At 41.6% G+C, this 22,217-nt stretch overlaps 1 protein-coding gene across 1 annotated transcript in view; it reads right to left on the bottom strand.

Annotated features, from left to right (window-relative positions):
- The window catches only part of LOC147689415 (vomeronasal type-2 receptor 26-like), a 345,346-nt gene that overhangs the window by 1,107 nt on the left and 322,022 nt on the right, over positions 1-22,217 (bottom strand). The window lies entirely within an intron of this gene.

The raw sequence follows: 22,217 nt of genomic DNA, 5'->3' as shown, positions 1-22,217 counted from the left end.
CCCTTCTACTACATTGTGACTATCACAGTTCAATCTAATCTCCTGATCTTACATAAGCCTCAAAAACATCAAGGCCCCTCCACTGCAGCATGCACACAATCTTGAAATGACTCCTCTCCCTGTTCTTCAACCCCAATAGCTCATTGCACAGCTCTCTTTATTTCTCTAAATAACGTTTATGTCATAAACATTCATTCCCTCAAATAGGTAAATATATTACTATAACCATAAAAGCCTAATATGGTTAGACACTGAAGAAATGAGCAAAGGCAAACTTTGTATTTTTGCCAATGTGTTACATTTTCTCAAACACAAGTGAACTTTATAAACCTCAGCAACAGTGTCATTTGGTTTGCCCTCTATCGAAAACTAGAAGGCCCAACACACATAGCTGGGCACACATTGGATTTCATATTCAGAAGCTCTCCTAACCTATACGTCAAATCCCTCACGACTCAGATCTGGACAGACCATTTCTCTAACAATTTTCTTCTCCATGTGGGAGAATCCCCGGACCTCAATACTGTGTCACCAAGAAAGGTCAGACATGGAGAAAGGAGTCTCTACAGTCCTTTACTTCAGATTTTACTCCTTCCCTCCCCATCGCTCACAGAGATATTAATCTTGCGTTGAAGGATTTTGAGGAAGCATTACCCAGGCATTAGATATCATCACACCTCGAAACTCAGAAAGCCATGTCTCTCTAGTTCTCTTAGGCTCTAAAGGCAGAAACAGCAGTCTGTATAAAGTTAGAAAACAAGTGGAGAACCACTAATACTTGTGCAGACAAACTCACTAAGCATCCTCAGGCATTTACCAAAGAAAGATCAAAATAATTAGGAAGTCCCATATAGTGGATTGAATTAACAACACGGGAAAGACGACAAAGGAATACATGATTTCAAATGAATTTACCGAGCATTCGGCATGTGCCTAATCTACCCCAGCATATCAGTCTCCTTGTGATGACTTTGCCAATTGTTTTGAAGTTTACACTCAATTCATATGCGGATGAGACACAACTTATAATAACCATGGGGAAAATCCTGAATCTACTAATATCAGTTTCAGGGAATATATGAAGAATGAAGCCCTCTGGTTGTCGTCCAATTGCCTTCAACTAAACACAGGATTGATTGATTGATTCGGGATTTGTATAGCGTTTGAATGTCCAAGGGCGTCTTGGCGCTGTTGCCAGCAAGAACCAGTAAGCTGTCTATGAAAGAAGTAGTGAGTATTTCAATTAGTAAAAAGCAATTTTTTTAGAGATTTTCTGAAGGATGATAAATTTGGACTGTTATTTATATCTGCCAGGAGCGAGTTCCATGTTTTGACAGTTTATAAAATGAAACTTCTTCTTCCCCAGTGTGATCTGCTGAAGCTGTGGGTCTGTAAGAAGTTACTGTGGAAAGACCTTTAGTTTCTAGAAGGTAAATTCTAAATCAGATGGTTCTTCAAATAATGTGGACCAGCACTGTACAGTGCCTTATGTGCTACGCAGAGGGATTTGATATTCATCCTTTTTCCAACTGGAAGCCAGTGCAGTGTTCTTAGACCAAGGACAACTGTCTGATATTTTGGGATATTCACAGTGGCGTAGCTAGGAGGGGGCAGTGGGGGCGGTGCGCCCCAGGCGGCACAATGTTGGGGGCGGCCGCACGGCACTGGTGGCACTGGTGGCCTGTTGCAGCCTTTATCATTTCTTTGGGGCCACTGTGTGCCCCAAATAAATGAAAGTGCGTGCTGTGTGCACCTGACCTGTTGTTTAACTGCTAGTGCGCCAGCGGCAGTCATAGTGCTAATAAAATAGCGGCCACGACGTCCCGCCACCCCGTTTGTATTTGCTCAGCTCTTGACTGTTGGTCCGCACGTCCGTCCCACCCTCCAAGGCCGTCAATCAATCTTGTAACATGCAAGCGGTACCAATGACAGCCCTGGGCAGCATTAAATGATTTATTTTGGCCAGCCCTGCCCTCGGGATGAGAACGACGTAGCAGTGACGCGTACCGCGCTTCACCACTATGCGCTCTCGTGCTCATTCTGGCCTGGGGCAGTCAGTGCAGTGCTGCTCTCTGGGTGATTTGCTGGCTCTGGAGACTGGTCTGGCTGCTGATTAAGTTCAGACCAACCACACCTGCCTTCCAGCAAGACCCTGGTGCGAGTCACAAGTGAGGTAAGAAGAGAGTTTTCAGAGGGGATATTTAGTTAGTGGCAGAGTGGCAGCATAGCTGCCAACAGGGCTTTTAGTGGGATGAAAAAACTGGGGTGTCTCTCAAAGGGGGGTGACCGATTTAATTAAGGACGTGGCTTTAGAACACTAACACTAAAAATCTGTATTAAGAATAGTGTGCCGCCTGACTTGTATTTTGCTGTTTGTCATTGCATCCAGTCCAGTTATGTGATACAGCAAGTAACATCATACCTACAACCAGGCCTGGCTCTAGAGGGTGGGCCAGGCCCACCTAAGGATTGCCCTGGCCCACCCTAGGCCATTGTGAACTGGAAAATGAGCGTTTTTCATCCTACTGTCTGACAATGGCTTGAAACCCCATTGTGCCCTGCCACATTGTTTTATTTAATTATCAACCATTGACATGCTCTAATTTCAGGCCTGGGGACAAGTGTGAAATCAGCAGGGATAGCAGCTGCTATGATGTGCAAATGAACTGTACAGACATCCTGAACACTGTCACTCGCACTAAAGAGGCTGCAGGCTTCCATCACAAGGTACCCAGGAGTTGCAAAAAGTGATATGACAGAAACTCTGTGCAAAGGATTTCCTTTTCCCCAAAAAGTTATTGAAAATGTGTTTATAATTAGCATATAGATTTACTCAGGTTTTTCTTCAAATTTCTTCCTACTCTGAGGCCATTACTAACTTGCAGTATTACATAAACAATAAATAAATGGAAAAAGTAAAACGAAAATATGTTTTATCTTTCCATTGGCTAAATAAAAAAACATTCTACTCATCATTAATTCACACCACAGTAATTTGTATGTCGATTGTTACAGGTGATAGAATGATTCCTTGAGCAAGGACCTATGGGCAGGGCCACTGGAATTATGTGGTTGTGCAGGTGTGGCATTTTTCGCATAGCTATGTATTTGCCGCATTTGCCACATTATCCATTATCTTCTGCATAATCTGCAGACTTTTAAAGAGGTTATTTTGAGCTCAAATGGTTCAAAACTTATAAAATTGCATTGACATGTGGTGGTGCTGAGTGGAAGGTTCTTTCCTAAAGTTGACTGGTCACCTTCTGTTTCCTTATTGCTAAATTCAGGTGCTAAACTGGTCCCAATGAAGTGCAATCTATGTCTAGTGTTAGCAAGCGTAAAAATATCAAAATAATGAATTAATACTGTCACATAATGTGCCGCATTAAGCTGCATAGTTTGCTTTTTCTTGTTGCACAATTGTCAACACTGCTGCACAATTTGACCCATGCTTCACCCTGAATTTTCCGCATCTACATTTTAAAGTTGTGACAAGCAAAGTCCTTCCCCTTTCCCAAAGCTAGAAGGGCAACAGAGAAAGTGAAGTCAGTAGCTCTTTGGGTGGTAGTTATTGTCATAAAAATGTCAAAAGAGGACAGATGCCAACACCTAAAATATTGAATCTCTGAAATACTTACTGGATCCCATTCCCCCTTAAGGCCCACCCATGCTTCTTATGGCCTACCCAAAGAAAAAATCCTAGAGCTGGTCTGCCTACAACAAGACAGGACTATTAGATTTGTCAAAGGTTATTAGTTGCATAAGATAAATAAGCTGCAACTATGGCTTGTTACATATATAATTGAAAAAGCTTCCACTTAAAGCCCTGGTGAGAATACCACAATGTTGCTGCTCTTGCGTTTCAAAAAAGAGAATGGAAATCACGAGAGAAAATGACTCTTTACAGGATTTCCCTTCCCCCACAACGCTCATCTGACATGACATCATGCCGTAACTCCACTAGTGAGAAGTGAGCAGCCAGTGTGAGCAGCGCACATCGATGTGCTTTCTGTCTCGAAATGGGTCTCTATTGAGCTGTTTTGCACCCTGGCACTTTTTTCCAGACTGCAGTGACAGCAAACTGCTGTCACTGCAGTCATGAAAAAAACAGACCACCTGTGCCAGCGCACAAAACAGAGCCCGATAGAGACCCGTTCCGAGGCCTCCTTTAAAAAACGGCCGCTGCTCAGACCCCTTGCGACCCGGCCCACTTAAAGCCCTGGCTGCCAAGGTTTCAGATGTGTGACATTTCCTCGTAACTTCAGACTCTTCAGTGTAATTATAATTGACATTTCAAATTTCTATGTGTGACATTTTCATGATTAAATTGTAATTATGAGTGACATTTCAGCAAAACTCAAGCAATGAAGACAAGGGAAACATATATATTTCAGTAATTACACCCATTTGAGCAATAAGAAACTCTAAGAAGACTAAAACTGGTACAAATGTCTGCGGTGGCGGACTCATAATTACAATAAAATTATGAAAATATCACACCTAGCAATCCGAAAGCTTGGCAGCTATGCCCTTTGAGGCTGCTCTTTACCAACTGACGTTGGAACCACTCGAAACACCAATGTACAGTAGAACGCTTCTTACTGTGTATCATCTGTGACTTGTCCATGCACACCAAGGGTTGACTCTCTCTGGCAGTACCCCCATATAAGTCATGTAGATTGCACAATTTTCTTCTTTAATGTATAATTCAGATGTAGCTTACTCAAATTATTTTAACTTATGTTAGTAATATATTTGAATGGGCACATCTAACGGGGTCACAGTAGTGTAGCACAATACAGCCCATCCCATAATCTCCATGATTATCTCATGTACATCCAGGGTTCGACTCCCTGGCTTTACATCCCTTCATTTTCAGTTTGATTGTTATTGTCTTCTTTATTTTAGTCATAATGTGTGGTATTATTTTGACAACGTATTCAAATAGACTCACCTAACAGCATCTCAAGTAAGTTTAGCATAATGCAGCCTACCTGGTTTGCTCAAGACTCACCAATATACATCTACTTCCTTTAATCTAGATGTATTTCACTTCTATTTTAGCAGCTGACAATCATACTTAACGTGCTTCATGTTGTCTTTGTCTTGTATCTATTTATTTGCTCTACACATTTCTTTATTTCAAAACATTGACCATTCTTTGCCCATATCACTGTGGTAGAACATGCTTCACCACCTATCAACCTTTAATCCCCAAGGCTTGATTCTCAGGTAGAATCTTTCAACATTCCATTGCCTTGTTTGCTTTCTTGTATTGTAATGCATTTTTGAATTACTTTTGTGATGGTTAACCCTTAACGTTGCGCTGAATCTCTGTATTTCCACCAGATGACTTTACATTACACATACATTATGCAGCAACAGTGCTTTCTGCAAGTGTGTTGATGCGCCTCACATAAGTGTTGCAAACAATCATGTCACTGGCCACCTCCAGGTGACTAACTATCTTATCTTATGCTGCGTGCAGTAAATGTTATACTGTGTGTAATACAATATTTAAATTAATTGCATACATACTCTGCTTTCTGTCACAGGCTGTGCCCTCGTAGCACCATAAATACAAGTCACTCATCTGTGCGCCAACAAGGATTCAAATCAGTGACCCTCCGGCTCAACCAACTGAGTTTTCTGGCAGCGCAAAACATTTCCCGTTGAACAAAGGCTAGGGAGCCTTTTAGCCATTTGAAGGTCCTTATTTTCATTTCTTTACAGCCTCCTGCTGGACTTCCATCTAATGTAACCTAACCCAACCCTCTTTCACTTCTATAGTTTCTCCTCTGAACAATTCATTGTCTTTCTTTGACCTGAACCTCTTCCCTACTTTTCCTTTTTCCTTTTCACATAATCCGAAGCCTCTTTTGACTATGTTTTTATCTTACATTCACCACTCTTTCCCTCACATCTAACTTTTTAAGTTTCCTTTCACCTTAAAATCTTCCCCTTTGCACCAGTTTCCCATTCCGGTATTTTTATACCTCACTCTTTCATTCTACTCCATTCAACATAAAGTCCAACTCTTAATCTCTTCTTGCCTATATCTCAAATGCATCTTTACAAGTCTAATTTTCTCATTTCTATTTCTTCCAATTTCCTCACGCTATGCAACTTTTATCCTCTTTCTCTCACTTTCTTTCACTTCCATCTCCTCTGGTTTTACCTCTTGAGTGCAACTAGAACTTGCATTCTATCACATTCCTGTTTTCCTCTCGCTTCCACCTTTTATTTTCTCACATTCGTTGTTTTCTAGACACCTTCTCATCCCTAGTACCCCTTCCCTCCTTAAATTGCTTTCTCTTTGTTCTCTTCTCATCTTCAGTTGTCTTTCATGTATTATTATTGGACGATGTGTTTCTTGTGCGAGTAAGAATATGCAGAATACCAGGCAGAGCTGTTCTGGACCCGCAGATTTAGGTAGTGCGAGTATCACAGCAAAATAACTATTTATTAATCTCCTGACATCTGCTTGATTTGTTGCTTTTCTGTAGCAGGCTCTCATGGCCTCTTCTGTGCTTGTTTGGTAATTTAATGCCCGCCAGTCAGCTATTATGATCACACACATTTGTTTTTATTAGGTATATCATGAGTGCATTTAAGCCCATTATGAGATTTAACAAATTAGATTTTGCTTTGGGGTTGTTCTAAAAAAGTGGCACAATCTCAATGCAAAATCAGGACCTCAACTAATTTTACATTTTTTTTAAAACCCTGCCACAAAGAAATTGGCAACAAGGAGATGCATGTTATCATATTTTTTTATCTTAATTGGTTACAAAGTCTGCATTTTCTAATATTTTTATAGGGTTAAGGCATCTGCTGCAGAGGTACCCAGTAACTATCAGAATAATAATTGGTGAGATAACCCTGGAGGTTAAACTATTTCTTAGAGAAATTTCAGTTTTGTGTAGTCCCAGCTCTGACTCAAAGTAGTATAGAAGGTTAATGTGCCTGCAAAGCACATCATGTAATATGCAGATGACAGATTTTTTTTAAATGTAGCTAGGTAAGGTTACTGCTTTGAACACAGATCCATTTGTTACTAGCAATTCATAAATAGTAAGCGTTTTAATATAGCACAGTGAGCTATGTAGGATATGTTACTGCTACAACTTTTAACCCTCACTGACTCAGGCAACACATCTTGTACACTGATTTACATGCCTGCACGGTTTATTTTCAATCTGTATGTTACATAAATCGCTCTGACACCCTGCATTGGGATGTGTAGCGTTATAAAAGAAAGTAAAATAGTGGTATTTAAATTGTGTATAAATACTGGGACATCTGATATACTTACAATTCATGCACTTACATAAAGGGCCCTAACAAAGTCAAAAGCATGCCTCTCTTAAGTACCTGTGAAGAGATAACCAGCTGTGTGCTTTTGTTTCCCTCCATTGTATTTACATTTAAGTGTGAGGTTCCAGGCCACTCGTTCAAAAGGAGGCCTAATGGCCCCTTAACTTGCCCTTTATCTTTGGTCCAGCTGGAGATAAATGTGAAAAAAACCTCGCTGCATGCACGCTGCTGCTGGGAATGAAAAGCAGTCAATGTGCAGGTGCTGCTGAGCGGGTCTAGGAGTCTGAAAATGACACCTGGGCAAGTTCAGCATATTTCTGTGAGGCAAACTTCTTGGCATGGTGGACAGCGTTCACCCTGTGAAAATAATGTGTGGACGCTATGCACCCAGGAATTATGCCTTGGTTGGTGTCTTTCAGTGGCTGCATGGTTGTTTCAGTCCGAGTCCTCTCGATTCACAAATAGAAACTTACCTAGACTTTTACTGGCACATCTACTAATGTCAATGTATTGGGCGATCATTCACCCCAAGATCGGGCGCACAGCGATAGAATAAGCATAACAATGATGCAAAAAGTTAATCCAGATTTCACCAAAAGTTTATTCATATTATATCCAGGTATATTCATATTTCCATGATTGATCCATGTGTCACGCCAGAGGTGGCATGTGTATGACACTGTACCCTTAAAAGCTGTAGAAATGCCAATCCAGGCCTATTTCCATAGCTCCTCATTAGTTCATCCCGATAACCCAATGCATTTCGGGCCTGTATGGGACCCTTTGTCAGGGGTACTCTACCATAAAAAAAACATTGTTGTAAAAACCAATTATACATGTTTTGCGCCTTAGTGAGTATTACAAATCCTTATCCAAATAGCTCAATAACATAATTAACGTCTTTCCGGCTAACGGTCTACTAATGTAACAGACAGGCTCAACCTGAGTAGGAACCGAATGGCTATCTATACATCATCCTGAGCAGTAGTTAATGCAAAATTAATTTTCACAACCTTTTGGACTTGAAGTGTATTTTTATCAAAGGCGAGGGGTTAGTCGACCGGTGGTTCTGACAATTTCTTTTGGTCATAGAAGTCAAGGTGTATGAAAGAATGATAAGCTGGGACATGATGTGATGCCCCCCTCTGTATGGTAATCAATGTACAGGATGTGTCAGATAACAAGACATTGAGGGTTACAGGGTGTAGGAGTCGCATGCCCTTCTTAGCTCACTGTATTTATTGCAATTTAAACGGAGCAGACAACAAGCAGACATTTTAAAATGGATGTATTTATCCGTTATTCTTTTTATTATGAATATCTTTCTTTTTCTTATTGTTTCAAACTAAGTTATGATGAAGTGAATAAAAGAAAGTGGTACAGCCTTTAGAAAAAAGAGAAAGGCTAGAGAGGAAGAATAAAAAAAGTATGAAGGTGCCCTACGGAAATACCGAAGTCGTGAAACAGAAACTATTAGTACTACTACTGTTAATGAAACAATTTCCGATTCTGAATTCAAACCATCATCAAAGTCAAGTGATCCTTCAACTTAAAGAAGTGATAAGGGGTGTAATGGACAACAAATTCCAGCTGTTGACTTAAAAGATGTTGGTCTTTTGTCACGTAAGAATAAAGATGACACACTTATCTTATTGGAAGGACAAGGGGCGTCTGTGGTTCAACATCTAGATTCTGATTTTGGTGAAGTGATTCATGAGGGTGCTTTAATGAAAGGATGAATTACAAAACTTACACACAAGTGTTTTTTTCAAACTCTGCCAAATAATGAAAAAAATGTTGAGGTCATGGTTGGTGTACTCTCCTTCTACGAAAGTTCGTTACTGCTTTTGTTGCAGACTAAGTGATTAAAATTTGTATTCTGCCGATAGATTCAACACGTGGTGGAAAATCAATCCTAAAATTTTCGATCATGAATCTAGTGTGGCCCATGTTCGATGTTTCACACAATGAAAGGAGTTGGAAATTAGAATTCAATGTGGAGCAACAATGGATAAAAAGGCACAAGAACAAGTTGAAAACGAAGTAAAGAAGTGGAGGGAGATACTTTCAAGACTGTTGGATATCATTAGATTCCTAGCTTTACGGGGTCACCGAGAAGGAATTCATTGCAAGACTGATGGTGAACCTGAATAAACAGGAAATGGAGGACATTTTCTAGAATTAGTTCATTTGTTGGCGAAATATGATCCAGTGCTACGTGAACATACTGTAAGAATTAGGTTGGGAAAAAAGTATGCTAAATCCTGTATGTCGCCTACTTTTCAGAATGTGTTGATATAAATTTGGCAGAAAAAGTAAGAAGCAAAGTTATTGAGCAAGTGAAAGAAGCAAAGTTTTTTTCTATGATATTCAACAGCACCACTGATATTTCTCATAAGGATCAGACAAGCCAAGTTTTACGCTACGTTATGATCAATGGAAATAAAGTGATGGTTGTGGAATCATTTGTTGATTTCTTTGGAACAAAAGGTAAAACCACTGAGAATATTTCAACTATGTTTTTGCAGAATTTACAATGTAACAGAATTGAGATTCAAAATTGTAGAGGACAAGCATATTTCAAAGACACATCAGGGAAATTAATGGAAAAGCAGAATTTGTTGCATGTACAAATCACTCGTTGAATTTGGCTGGTTTACATGCAGCTTCCGTTGCTGTGAATTCTGTTACCTGTTTTGGAACTGAGAAGCTTTGTTCACGTTTATTTATTCCTTGATACATCACTGCGATATTCTGACTTCAGTCACTGGTCAAAGTGTCAAGCGTGTAATAGAAACTCGGTGGAGTGCATGGGGAGATGCTGTGAGTGTGGTAAAATGGAATTACTCAAAAATCTAAGTGCTGTAGAACCTTTAACTGGTGAAGAAGAAAATAGAGTTACCAGGTCAGATGCTGGTGTGCTGCTTGTTGCTTTACAATTTCTTTCCTTCCTGTGCTTTCTTGGCCTGTGGGAATCCGTCCTTGAAGAAATTAACAACACTCAGGTCTACCTCCAAACCAAAGGATTAAATATAAAATAATGTGACATAAAACTCAATGCTTTAAAAGAATTTCTAACTGAAAATAGGTGTGAATTAGTTAACAATTCAGTAGCTTAAGGCAAAGAAATTTGTGATGATCTTGGGATAGTCATGGATCGTCGGTGTAGAAAGAAGAAACTAATGGCAGGTGAAGAATCACGAGACCCTGAATTGTCATATGAAACTGAGTTGAGGAGAGAAATGTTTTCTTCACTGGACAGAGTGATCCAAGAAATCACCACAAGATTTCAACAACTTCATGTTCTTGCTGAAAAATATGCTTTCCTTACTCCATCGAATCTTTTGAATGATAAATACGAATGTCAACTAAATCATTATCATGATGACATTAATGAGGAAGAGTTCCTCATTGAGAGAAAAAGATTTCAGAGTTTTATTCCTGTTGCTGCTACGCAACACGAAACAGAGACATGGAAGCACAGTCCCATTGAACTTATGCAGTTTATTCTAAAATAAAGTCTTGAGAACTCTGTTCCAAATATTGTAATACTACTGCAAATTTTCCTCACAATTGCTGTAAGTGTTGCTGGTTGTGAGATGAGTTTTTCTGAATTGAAATAGATTAAGAATTACCTAAGATCTACAATGAGTGCCTTACGTTTAAGAAATCTTGCCATACTGTCTATAGAACAGCAACTGAGTGATGAAGTAGACTTTGATGATGTCAATAGAAAAGCAAGAACAATAACATTTTAGAATGTTGGATTTAAATTTTACTTGAAAAATAAACATAGTGTTTTCATTTACTTTCCTATACATCAGCTTGATTTTTTGTTGTATTTTTGGTGTGTTTTAAGAGGGGCTGCAAACTAAAACAATATTTCTTATATTATTACAAGACCTAACAATAAAGTCATATTAACCTTAGTGTTGTTTTCAATAAATGTGCTATAATGAACTCATGTCTGTCCCCCCCACCTCACCCTTCTTGTGCAGGGGGCCCTCACACCATGTTTGGGGTACAGATTCTGAGGTGGGCATGCGAGACCCCAGGCCTCTCCTCTGGGAGGAGGCCAGAGCGGTCTTTGGCACTGAATGACAGGTTATTGATAAATATCTGATTGACTGCCCTAATCCTCTGCAGCTAAACGGCCAATTGCCCCTCCAATCCCCTCCCTTCACACACCAGGGGCTGAAGGTGACCCCCACCCGGCAGTGTGCAAGCCTTGCCGTTCTGTACATGACAACATTATTATCATTTTACTGTTCTTGTAGACTTTTAACACTGTTGGTTACCATGAAAGTAATCTGAAAACAAAATTGCAGAAAAATGTAATGTTTCTTGTTTCTTCTGAATATTCAAGGAGTGCTGCAGCGTCAGAACAGTTTGTCCCAGGCCTTGGATAGAGTTGAACATGCTCCCATGTCCCCTTCAGCTGTGTTTAATTATTGTGATGATAATGGGTCACCCCTCCCTGTTTTTTAGCTTTGGGCCCTGGGGCACGCTGTGCACCATGTGTGTACTGAGGCTGCTATGAGGGAGAGATGCACTATTACAAGCTGGCTTTGGGTCCCAGAAGCACACAATTTTTATTCATTCCCAGGGAGTTGGATGCTGCTGCTTAGAAGTAATGACAGGGCACGACCCCTAGTTGTTGCCTTTGGGCCGCCAGAGTGGGCATGGTATCTGGTCTGTGTCGGCAAAGTGGAGCTGACTGACCCCTTTGTGCTGAGTTACGTTTTAAGGGGACACAGTGAGTCGTTCCCTGTGAATAATTAATTTGCTGTTTTTGAAAGATAAAGAATCACAGGCTTCAACACTGTTACATTGGTTTTGGGTCTGCAGAGCATATCATATTTGTGCAGGTCCCCACTGCTTTAATGGGGGGATCATGATATATGGTCATTTAATGTCAGCTGTAGACGATGGATCCCTGAACAGTGTCATGTATGTGCATGTTTGCATTGTGCTGAGGGGATTACCAGGTAATTGTTCACGCAGCTCTCTGATGGATGTCACATTCGGTTATTATGAGTCCCCAGATAGATCATGCAGTCTGTGTGTTCCCTCTTGTACTGCCAGTCACCGGTGTATTCAACTGTGTAGCCTTGGACCGCGTCATGTATGTGCATGTAACTTGCATGATCGAGGTAACTATTAGCGGCGATACTGTGTGTCTCTCGGACCTCTTTCAAGTGCTCGCCATCCTTTCCCTAGGGGGCGGCAATGTGAGAGATAGCCCTGGGCGCCACAAGCTCTAGCTACGCCTCTGGATATCCAACAAGCGTGCTGCAGCATTTTGGAGCCACTGAAACTTTTGCAGATACTGTGTTTGGATATTCACATAAAGTGTGTTTCCATAGTTCAGTCTAGATAGGGCTAATGCTGTCACAAGTTTTTTTGCCTTTCTGAAGGTATGAAAGGACACATTTTTCTAATCATCTTTAAGATGAAAAAGATTGCGGAGGTGGGGGTGCTGATCTGATCTTTAAAACTCAGTTTATCATCAAAGATGAAGCCTAGATTTTTCACCTTCTTCACTGGTGATGGAAGATCGCCCAAAGTTAATGGCCACCATTTAGGTGACCAGAAGGAGGTGTCTGCAACCAAGAGGAGAACCTCTGTTTTTCCGCTGTTAAGGTTTAAACAGTTGGAACTCATCCACTGTTTTACATGAGTCTTACAATTGTTAGGTCGACCTGCAGTTTCTTCAAGATTACTAGAGATTGAGACCACAAGCTGAGTGTCATCAGCAAAAGAGACAACTGAAAAGCCAAAATACCTAATGATTCTAGCCAGAGGGGTAACATAGAGATTGAAAAGTGTAGGGCAATATGATGAGCCCTGTGGTACCCCACAAAGTAGTCTGAATGGATCAGAGAAGAAAAGCTCTCATCCCTACCGATTGAACCCTGTTAGAGAGAAATGACTTAAGCAACTTAAGCGCTGTTCCTTTTATCACTGAATCTAATAACGGGGCAACCAATATTTCATGATTCACTGTGTTGAAGGCCACTGACAGATCCAATAGAATCAATGCAGCCTTACCTCCAATGTCCAAGATTGATCTTAGTTATTCAGAGGCCATGACCAGAGCAGTCATAGTGCTATGTCCTTCACGGAATCTATATTGAGCTGGATCTAGTAATTAGTTGGAAAAAATTAACGCCGTAAGTTTTATATTTACAGCCTTTTAAAATACCTTAGCTGGGAAGTGTAGTCTTTAGATTGGTCTATAGCTACAGGGTTCAGAGGGATCTTAATTAGGTTTTTTAATGAATGGGAGGATCAAGGCTATTTTCCAAATGTCTGGAAAAGACCCTAAACTGATAATCTCCTTGAATATGATCACAAATTGCTCACTAATATTTTCAGAAGCAAGGTGAACTATTTTTGGGGGGTATGGGACTGATGGAGCCCCAGAATTGGCTGCCCTTACCAACTGTATAATCTGTTCTAAGTTTGGCGAAGAGAAGGACACAAAAGAATTGGATAGAGAAGGTATTGTGACATCTGACTGATTTCCATTTGCATTTAGGTCACTGTCAATAAAAGATTTATAGACTACTTCCACTTTGTTCTTGAAAACCGAGCAAGGGAGTTACAGAATTCCTCACTACTGTTAATAATACAGTCCTCTGGTATTTTGGCTAAAGCTTTTTACTCTCTGGAAGAGCTCTTTACTGGAATTCTTTGCCAGCAGAATTATTGCAGAGAAGAACTTGCTTTTTTCCTCCATTATACATTTTGTTTATCAGAAAGGGACTGCGCGTATTTTGTCTTTTTTGATGGGTCATAATTTGCTCTCCACTGCCTCGCTTTCCTTCTAAAGGTTTTTTCTGGGCTCTCAATCTATCTGTGAACCTAGGCTCTGAAGGGGTTTTCCACCTAGCAAACAAGTTCTTTTCAGGAACTAATGGATCAACCGCTGCTTTGATCCAAGATGAAAATCTGCGGGTTGCAGTATCAACATCATCGGTCAAGTCGGGCTTTGAACTGGATAAAGATATTTGTAGTGCAAGGGGGTCAATATTATTTCAGTCACAGACTTTCGTTACTACATAGGGATTATGAGATCTCAGAGAGGGCTGGGAAGTACTAACTATGAACATAATTGCTTATGATCTGACCAAAGAATAGGAAGGAGTTCTGAAACCTTCACAGTCGGGTTCAATGTACATATACTATCTAAGGTGTGGCCCACCGCATGGGTGGAATGCTCGACTACCTTTCTCAAAGTAAAACTAGCCATAGTGTCAACTAAAGAAACTGCATCACAGTCCTACAGTTTTTACAAATGAAAATTAAAACACCCCAATACTGAGAAATCAGCTGAATCGATACTGGATTCAATAAAAGGGCTTATGAAATTAATAAAAGTATGTCTTGGGCCCGGTGGCCTATATATCAAAACACCTTTAAAGGTATAATTTTTTGCTCAGTTTTATCTGGAACGCGAGCACTTCACTGTCAGAGCTGATTCCAGCCAAGGAACCCGAAACTGAAATGTTGTTTCTCAAAATGACTACTAATCCCCCCACCTCGCTTATTTACCCCGTCAGTTATGAGAATTTAATAGCCTGCTGGAATAGCTAAAATCTGCTCAGGATCTGACGTATCATCCGCCCACGTTTTGGTGATAAGTGCCAGATCGAGCTTATGTGTACACACCATCTCTGTGAATTCTAATGTATGTTTTATTAAGGACCGTGCATTAATAAGCATACCATAGAACACCTTAGGCGGTCCTGGTTGTGAGAGCCTAAATGTGTTTGCAGTAGGGCTGGCTCTAATCTTATCAGAACGCAAACGCAGATTGAAAAAGCCCACATTGCATAGGCTCACCCTGTGGGTCTAGTAAGACACAGTTAGGATTCTTACCTCCTGTATGTAATGCTAATAAATCCTCCCTGGAGTTTTTAAATGCAGACTCCTCTCCTGGTGAAAAATGGGCAGGGGTTGTGGCGCTGGGATGGGCCAGTGGCGGCTGGTGGATTTTGAAAGTGGTGGTGTGAAAAAAGCTGCACCCTAATATAATGACTGAGCGAGCGAAGTGAGCGAGCACGAACTGGAAAAGGAGGGTGTGAGGGAATATAGCATTTTAAAGCTATACAACAAACACACACAGTGTGTGAGGCCTGTTGTTTCTACCATGCCTACATACACACACACACAAACTGTGTATGTTTATGTTTTATATGGAGGCATGGTACAAACAAAAGACCAGGGTCACTCATTTTAATTAAAATGAGTGTGTCTGGCCTTTCATTGCTACCATGCGCCCACATACAACATACACAAACACAGGACTTTAAGTGGGCCAGGTCTTGCCGGTGCTCAGCAACAGCAGTTCTTAAAAGCAGGTGCCAAGGTGGGTCCCTATGGGGCCTTTCTTTTTTTACCCTCAGGGTAGGGGCAAAAAACAATACTCTGCAATAGTAGCACCGGTCACTGCATTTGATGTGACTTGAAAGAGGCACTTTTTTCCATTTCATATAGCACAAACTTAGAGCGCTTTACATGAACACCAGTTACATTACACAAGCACATAATCATTTTTTTGAATCACAGGATGTTGAACTGACGTCAGGCTTGAGCCTGCTTTCTCAGCTCGGAAAGTCTGCCATTCTCGCTCCCAAAAACTGCAGCATTTTAATTGTTATATACAATGAAAACATAGGTGGTTCTGAACCAACTATCTTTTCATTGTATGTAATAATGAAAATGCTGCAGTGTGTTCTATTTATCTTTTGCAACTGCAACCATTGACAAAGCCAATAGTCCTGGCTGGCTGTAGGTTTAATGTATTATATATCTGGAGGCAATGACAGAAGAAGCACAATACCAGTGGGGCAGCACACTATGCTAAGTACAGATTTTTAGCTCAACAGTGTTAAGCCACACTCATAATTACAACGAATGCCCCTACGACACTAGTTCAATAATATACCCTCCTCCTGTTTTCCTTGTCAACCCACAGCAGTGAATAGAAGAAAAAACAAACACATGAAGCTGCATCCTGCAAATATTTGCCCGTATCAAGTTGAATGACTGTTTGCAGCTCCTCAATGTTATTTGCACCCTGAGAGTGTAGGCCTTCCAGGTAGTCAGACATCACATGTAACCTTCTGCAGAACATGGCGGCTAGCGGCAGCAGCTAGTCGGGAGGCTCCGAGACACAGACGGCGTCTTTAGCATTTTCAGCGTCTCCCTGGACATAAACGCTAATGTCTGCTTAATGGATACAGCGTAGTAAAGTCGGGATGTTGCGGTGTGGTCAGTGACAAGCTTTTCACCGGCTTTTTGAGAATTTCAGGACGGCGGCTCGGTTTTGTCCATTTTGCGGGGGCGTGTCTCCGTTGAACGCAGGGCTCTGCAGGGCAACCTGTGCTTCGCACTCACCAGGAATTGCTTTGTTTCATCGTCGACGAGGGTTCTTCGACACAAAGTGTGGAGAAGGAGGTGAGGAGGCTCCAAGACAGTAGGACTGAGAGGGGAGTAGCTCAGTGGTTCAGAGCTGCGCTAGAGGTAAGAAGGGGGCACAGTGCAGTTTCCAGAATCTCTCACGCAGGCAGAGGCAGGGGGCTGACATATACCTACGGACTTCATTCCCCAGAGACCACTAGGGTGGGAAATCAAAATCAAAGCCAGGTTGATTGTACTCAACCTACTAGAGCAGTAGAGGAAGCACCACTTGATGTAAGGAGCGATTTACAAGGTCCACAAGTTTTAAGGTATAGTTTAAGGAGCAAAAAGCAAGTCATGGAAACATCTAAATCAGCTAAAATTTCTATACCTACGAAAAAAGATATAACGTTCTCGAAGATCAAAGCGACGCCCTCCATAAATAAACCACCCCTCTCCTCTAAAGCCAAGGCAAAACCAAAGAAAGGGAAAGCTGGTTTAAAAAACTCACCCCCAGAGCTGCCATATATAAAACAAAGCCCACCCCTTCACTCAAACAATATTTTAAGGTGGTACCTCCTATTTTGGAGTTAAAAGCATTATCTGGGGGTCTTACTTCCACGGACTCTAGCTTTCTAGAGGGCTTTTTGAGCCCGAATAGATACCAGCCCTTGGAGGACCAAGTGGATATAACAGGTATGCAGAACTCAGGACTCAGCGAGAACTCAGCTACTCCACAAACTGAATTAGGAATATCTAGTAAGGTAGATGTATGTTCTAAGTAAAGTAAAGACTTCCATTTAAATACGGAGGATAAGACCCAAGTGTCCCCGGATTTAATGTTAGGTAGCTTAGGGGCAAAATTACTAGATGAGGACGATAAGACCCCTAATGAGCAGTCGGTTCTGTTAATGTTGCAGGCTTTAAGCCTTGAAATGAGGAACGGATTTAAGGTTTCACAGAAGAATCAACAAGAAATTAAATCTTACTGTGAAAAATTAGAGGAAAAATTTGATGCATTAGCTGTGTCAGAACTACAGCTCTAGAATCCACAGTTACGGATTTGAAAAAGTTAGCTTTGCAACATGCAAAGAAAATTGATGATATAAGACAGCGAGAGCAGGGATATCAGGAAAAACTGGAATCCATTGAAAATGCTCAAAGAAGAAATAATGTTGGCTTGCTGAAAGTACCAGAAGGAGGGGAAGGGGATAACATCACAGAGTTTGTAGCAAAATTAATCAAACAAGCCACAGCAATTGGAGTGTCAGAACAAGATATAATTAAAGATATACAGAGAGTTCATAGAGACCCATGTAGACTGAAGCCTAACAAGACGAGGCCAAGAAAGATTCTGATTCATTTTCTAACACATTCCTTGAAAGATGAGATTCTTAACAGAGCTTTAAAGAGCAGTTCCCTTTTAGCAGAGGGGATTCCCTTTCAAATTAGATCAGACGTTTCCTCAATCACGGCGTCCAGACAGTGGGAGCTAGGGAAATGACTAGACCCATTTAGACAGCAGGGTGCAACAGCACAGCTGCAGTTCCCAGCTTTATTAAAGGTTATGTTTAAAAATAAGATGAGGGTATTTAAAAGAGTTGAGGAAGCAGAATTGTATTTACAACTGATATCAGAATCTGCTCATGAGGCATGGGTGGAATACATTTCTGTCTGTTACTGAGTTCCTCTACAACTATTCTCTCACCCTCTTCTCTGTGGGCTCGTTACATGTAGGCCGCATAGGTAAATTGTAGAAATGAAAAAAAAAATGGGAAAAAAAGGGAAGAAATAACACATAAAGGGAGATAAAATTCACCATGTAAAGATGTAAATAGCCGTCTGTTGTCAGGAGGGGAGTTTCAAGGCCAGAGTAGGGCCAAGAAGAAGAAAGGGGGTTCTCCAGGGTAGCACTAGGGAGGGGAAAGGGGAGGGCTGGGTTTGGGAGGGTATGGAAGTTATGCACAGGGTGGGGAGCATGTGGGAAAAAATGAAAAAAAATGTCCGATTCGCCAAACTGCTTTATTCAAACATAATTTCCACCCACTAAAGAAGCAATGGTTCAGTCTAAGTTAACCCAGGATATATATCTGAAGGTCCTAACTTGGAATCTAAATGGTCTAAGGGTAGTTCACAGACGAAAAAGGATATTCCAATACTTGAAAGACGCGCCAGAGCAGATTTTCATACTCCAAGAGACTCATCTTTCAGAGAAAGAATTGAGGGAAATCTGCAATAGGAAAAAATGGATTCAAGAGGTGGTTTGCTCCTCTCAGCAATTAACCATAGGAGGGGTAGCTATCCTTGTTAAAGCAAATGCAACCTTAGCAGTAGAGAAGTTTAGAGTTGATAAAAAGGGTAGATGGGCCATAGCCACGATTAAATGTTATTCCTACAAATTTACAGTTGCAGGGTACTATGGTCCAAATTTGGATGACCCTCTCCCGCTTAGAGAAATGATGGCAGAACTGTTAGAGTTTAAGGATCCCCTAATCTTAGCAGGAGATTTTAATGTGGTCCTTGATCCCCAAATGGACAAAACATACAGAGATAGATCCAAATATAACTCTAAAACAATAAATGTTTTGGTGAATGCTATGAATCAACTAGGCTGGCTGGATATTTGGAGAAAAAAATGGGGATCAAAAAAGGAGTATACATTTTATAATAATAAGTTAGGCCATAAGTCAAGGTTAGATTTTTTCTTGATTGCAGAGGAGTTGGGAGGAAAGGTTAAGGAGGTTAAACATTTAGGGGGGCACCTCTTAGATCACTCAGCAGTTTCCTTAGCCTTAAAGCTCTTGGGACAGCAAAGTTTGAAGAGGTGGACTTTAGACCAAAGTATTCTGTTTGAGGAGGATGTAACAAATAAACTGATAGAGGAGTCAGAGGGTTTCTTTGAGCTAAATTTAGGAACGGCCCCAATTGAAGTCGTTTGGGATGCTTATAAGGCTTTTCTGAGGGGGTGATCCTGGCTATTCAATCCACGAGGCTAAAAAGAATCAGGGCTAGAGTATCTGAAATAGAAGTAAAAATAGCCAGATTAGAAGAAGATCTGTTAGCTCAGAACCACCAGCATGGATTATCTACTTTGCAAGAATTAGTACTATGTAAATCTCAATTAGAAGAGGTGCTGGATGCCAGACTTAGGAAACGGTGGCAAGCTAGCTCTCTTGCCCATTTTGAATATGGGGAAACCAGTGGGAAACTTTTGGCTTGGAAAGCTAAAAAAGAACAATCTAGGAACAGAATCAAAGAGGTACTGTCGGATACAACGGGTGAGATGTCAGATAGTGTTTATGACATTGAGGAAGCCTTTTTTAGCCACTTTGAACAGGTGTACAATGAAGACTTGTTTCCCCAGAATACGTCAATCCAAGCATGGTTAGAGCAATATGCAGTCCGGAGAATTGAAGATGAAGCAGCTAACAATCTAAATGGGAAGATAGATTTGAAGGAAGTGGTTTCTGCAGTTAATTCAAGCAAGAGATGCAAGGCACCAGGCCCTGATGGGCTGCCAGCAGAGCTATATAAAATGTTGGCTCCCGTTGTAGCTCCAATTCTCTGCAGGCTGTTCTTTTCTATTTTTGAGGAGGGAGGGAATATTCCCTCATCATGGAATGAAGCAACTGTAGTGCTAATTATTAAATCATCTAAGCCGGCGGCACTATGTGATTCATATAGGCCAGTCTCTCTGCTGAATCTTGACTATAAAATCTTTGCCTGGATTCTAGCAGAGAGATTGAATGGAGTCGCTGATAAATTAGTCCACGGGGATCAGAAGGGATTTGTTAGAGGTCGATCTATTCAGAACCTGATTCAAGCACTAGTGGGAGCAATTGATATAGCATCTCTATACAAGCTGCCTATGGCTATTATTACGCTCGACGCCGCTAATGCGTTCGACCGCGTACATTGGATCTATTTAACTAGAGTATTAGAGAAATGCAACTTGGGTAAAAATTTCTGCAGAGCCATATCTTTAATTTATCAATATCCCACAGCTAGAGTACTGGTTGATGGGAATCTTTCAGCACCCATAACTATCAAAAGAGGGACAAGTCAAGTCAAGTCAATTCAAAGAATTTATATAGCGCACTACATACCCAGAGGGTCTCAAGGCGCTTAGGAAGGGGAGGAGGATTATTTGTCAAATATCCATGTTTTAAGTTGCTTTCTGAATGCTAGGTGGTTCTGGGTAAGGCGAAGGTAAGTAGGGAGTGAGTTCCATGTTTTAGCGGCCAGGTATGAGAAGGATCTGCCTCCCATGGTGGTCTTGTTGATGCGAGGTACAGTGGCGAGGGCTTGGCTGGAAGAACGTAGTTGGCGGGAGGGGGTGTAGAAGGACAGTCGTGAGTTGAGGCATTCTGGTCCGATGTCGTAGAGTGATTTGTGTGCGTGGGTTAGCAGTCGGAAAGTGATTCTCTTATTGACGGGTAGCCAGTGGAGGTCTTTCAGATGACCAGAGATGTGTTCGTTGCGCGGGATGTCTAATATGATCCTGGCTGAGGCGTTTTGGATTTGTTGGAGTTTCTTCTGGAGTTTAGCGGTAGTACCTGCGTAGAGGGTGTTTCCGTAGTCCAGTCGGCTCGTTATCAGAGCATGGGTGACTGTTTTCCTGGTTTCGGTGGGGATCCAGCGAAATGTTTTTTTGAGCATGCGAAGAATGTTGAAGCAGGATGAGGATACGGCGCTGACTTGTCTGTTCATTGAGAGTGAAGAATCCAGGATGACGCCTAGGTTCCGTGCGTGGTCTGTCGGGATGGGTGCTTTTCCAAGGGCTTCCGGCCACCAAGAGTCGTCCCATGCAGAGGGGGATGTACCTAATATGAGGACTTCTGTTTTATCTGAGTTCAGTTTCAGACGGCTGAGTTTCATCCATTCGGCAACTTCTTTCATTCCTTCGTGTAGGTTAGTTTTGGCGGTGCTGGGGTCATTGGTGAGAGAAAGGATTAGTTGAGTGTCATCCGCGTAAGAGATGATGTTGAGGTTGTGTTGGCGGGCGATGGTCGCGAGGGGGCTCATGTATACGTTGAAGAGGGTGGGGCTGAGTGAGGATCCTTGTGGTACGCCACAGATGACTTCAGTGGCCTCGGACTTGAATGGTGGAAGGCGGACTCTCTGGGTTCTTCCGGTGAGGAACGAGGTGATCCATTCAAGTGCTTTTCCTTGTATTCCGATGTTACTGAGGCGTTGTAAAAGGGTGCTGTGACAGACTGTGTTGAATGCTGCAGAGAGGTCGAGGAGGATGAGGGCGACTGTGTCTCCATTGTCCAGTAGAGTTCGAATGTCGTCTGTTGCTGCGATGAGGGCGGTCTCAGTGCTGTGTTTTGATCGGAAGCCAGATTGTGAGGAGTCGAGGGATTTGTTGGCTTCGAGGAAAGCAGCGAGCTGGTTGTTGACAGCTTTCTCGATTACTTTGGCCGGGAATGGAAGGAGCGAGATGGGGCGGTAATTTTGGAGTTCGGTGGGGTCCGCTCTGGGTTTTTTCA

This window comes from Lissotriton vulgaris, chromosome 10 (genome assembly GCF_964263255.1).
Source record: "Lissotriton vulgaris chromosome 10, aLisVul1.2, whole genome shotgun sequence".
Lineage (NCBI taxonomy): Eukaryota > Metazoa > Chordata > Amphibia > Caudata > Salamandridae > Lissotriton > Lissotriton vulgaris.
Note: the sequence above shows the minus strand (reverse complement) of the source record. Positions and strands in the feature narration are given on the sequence as shown.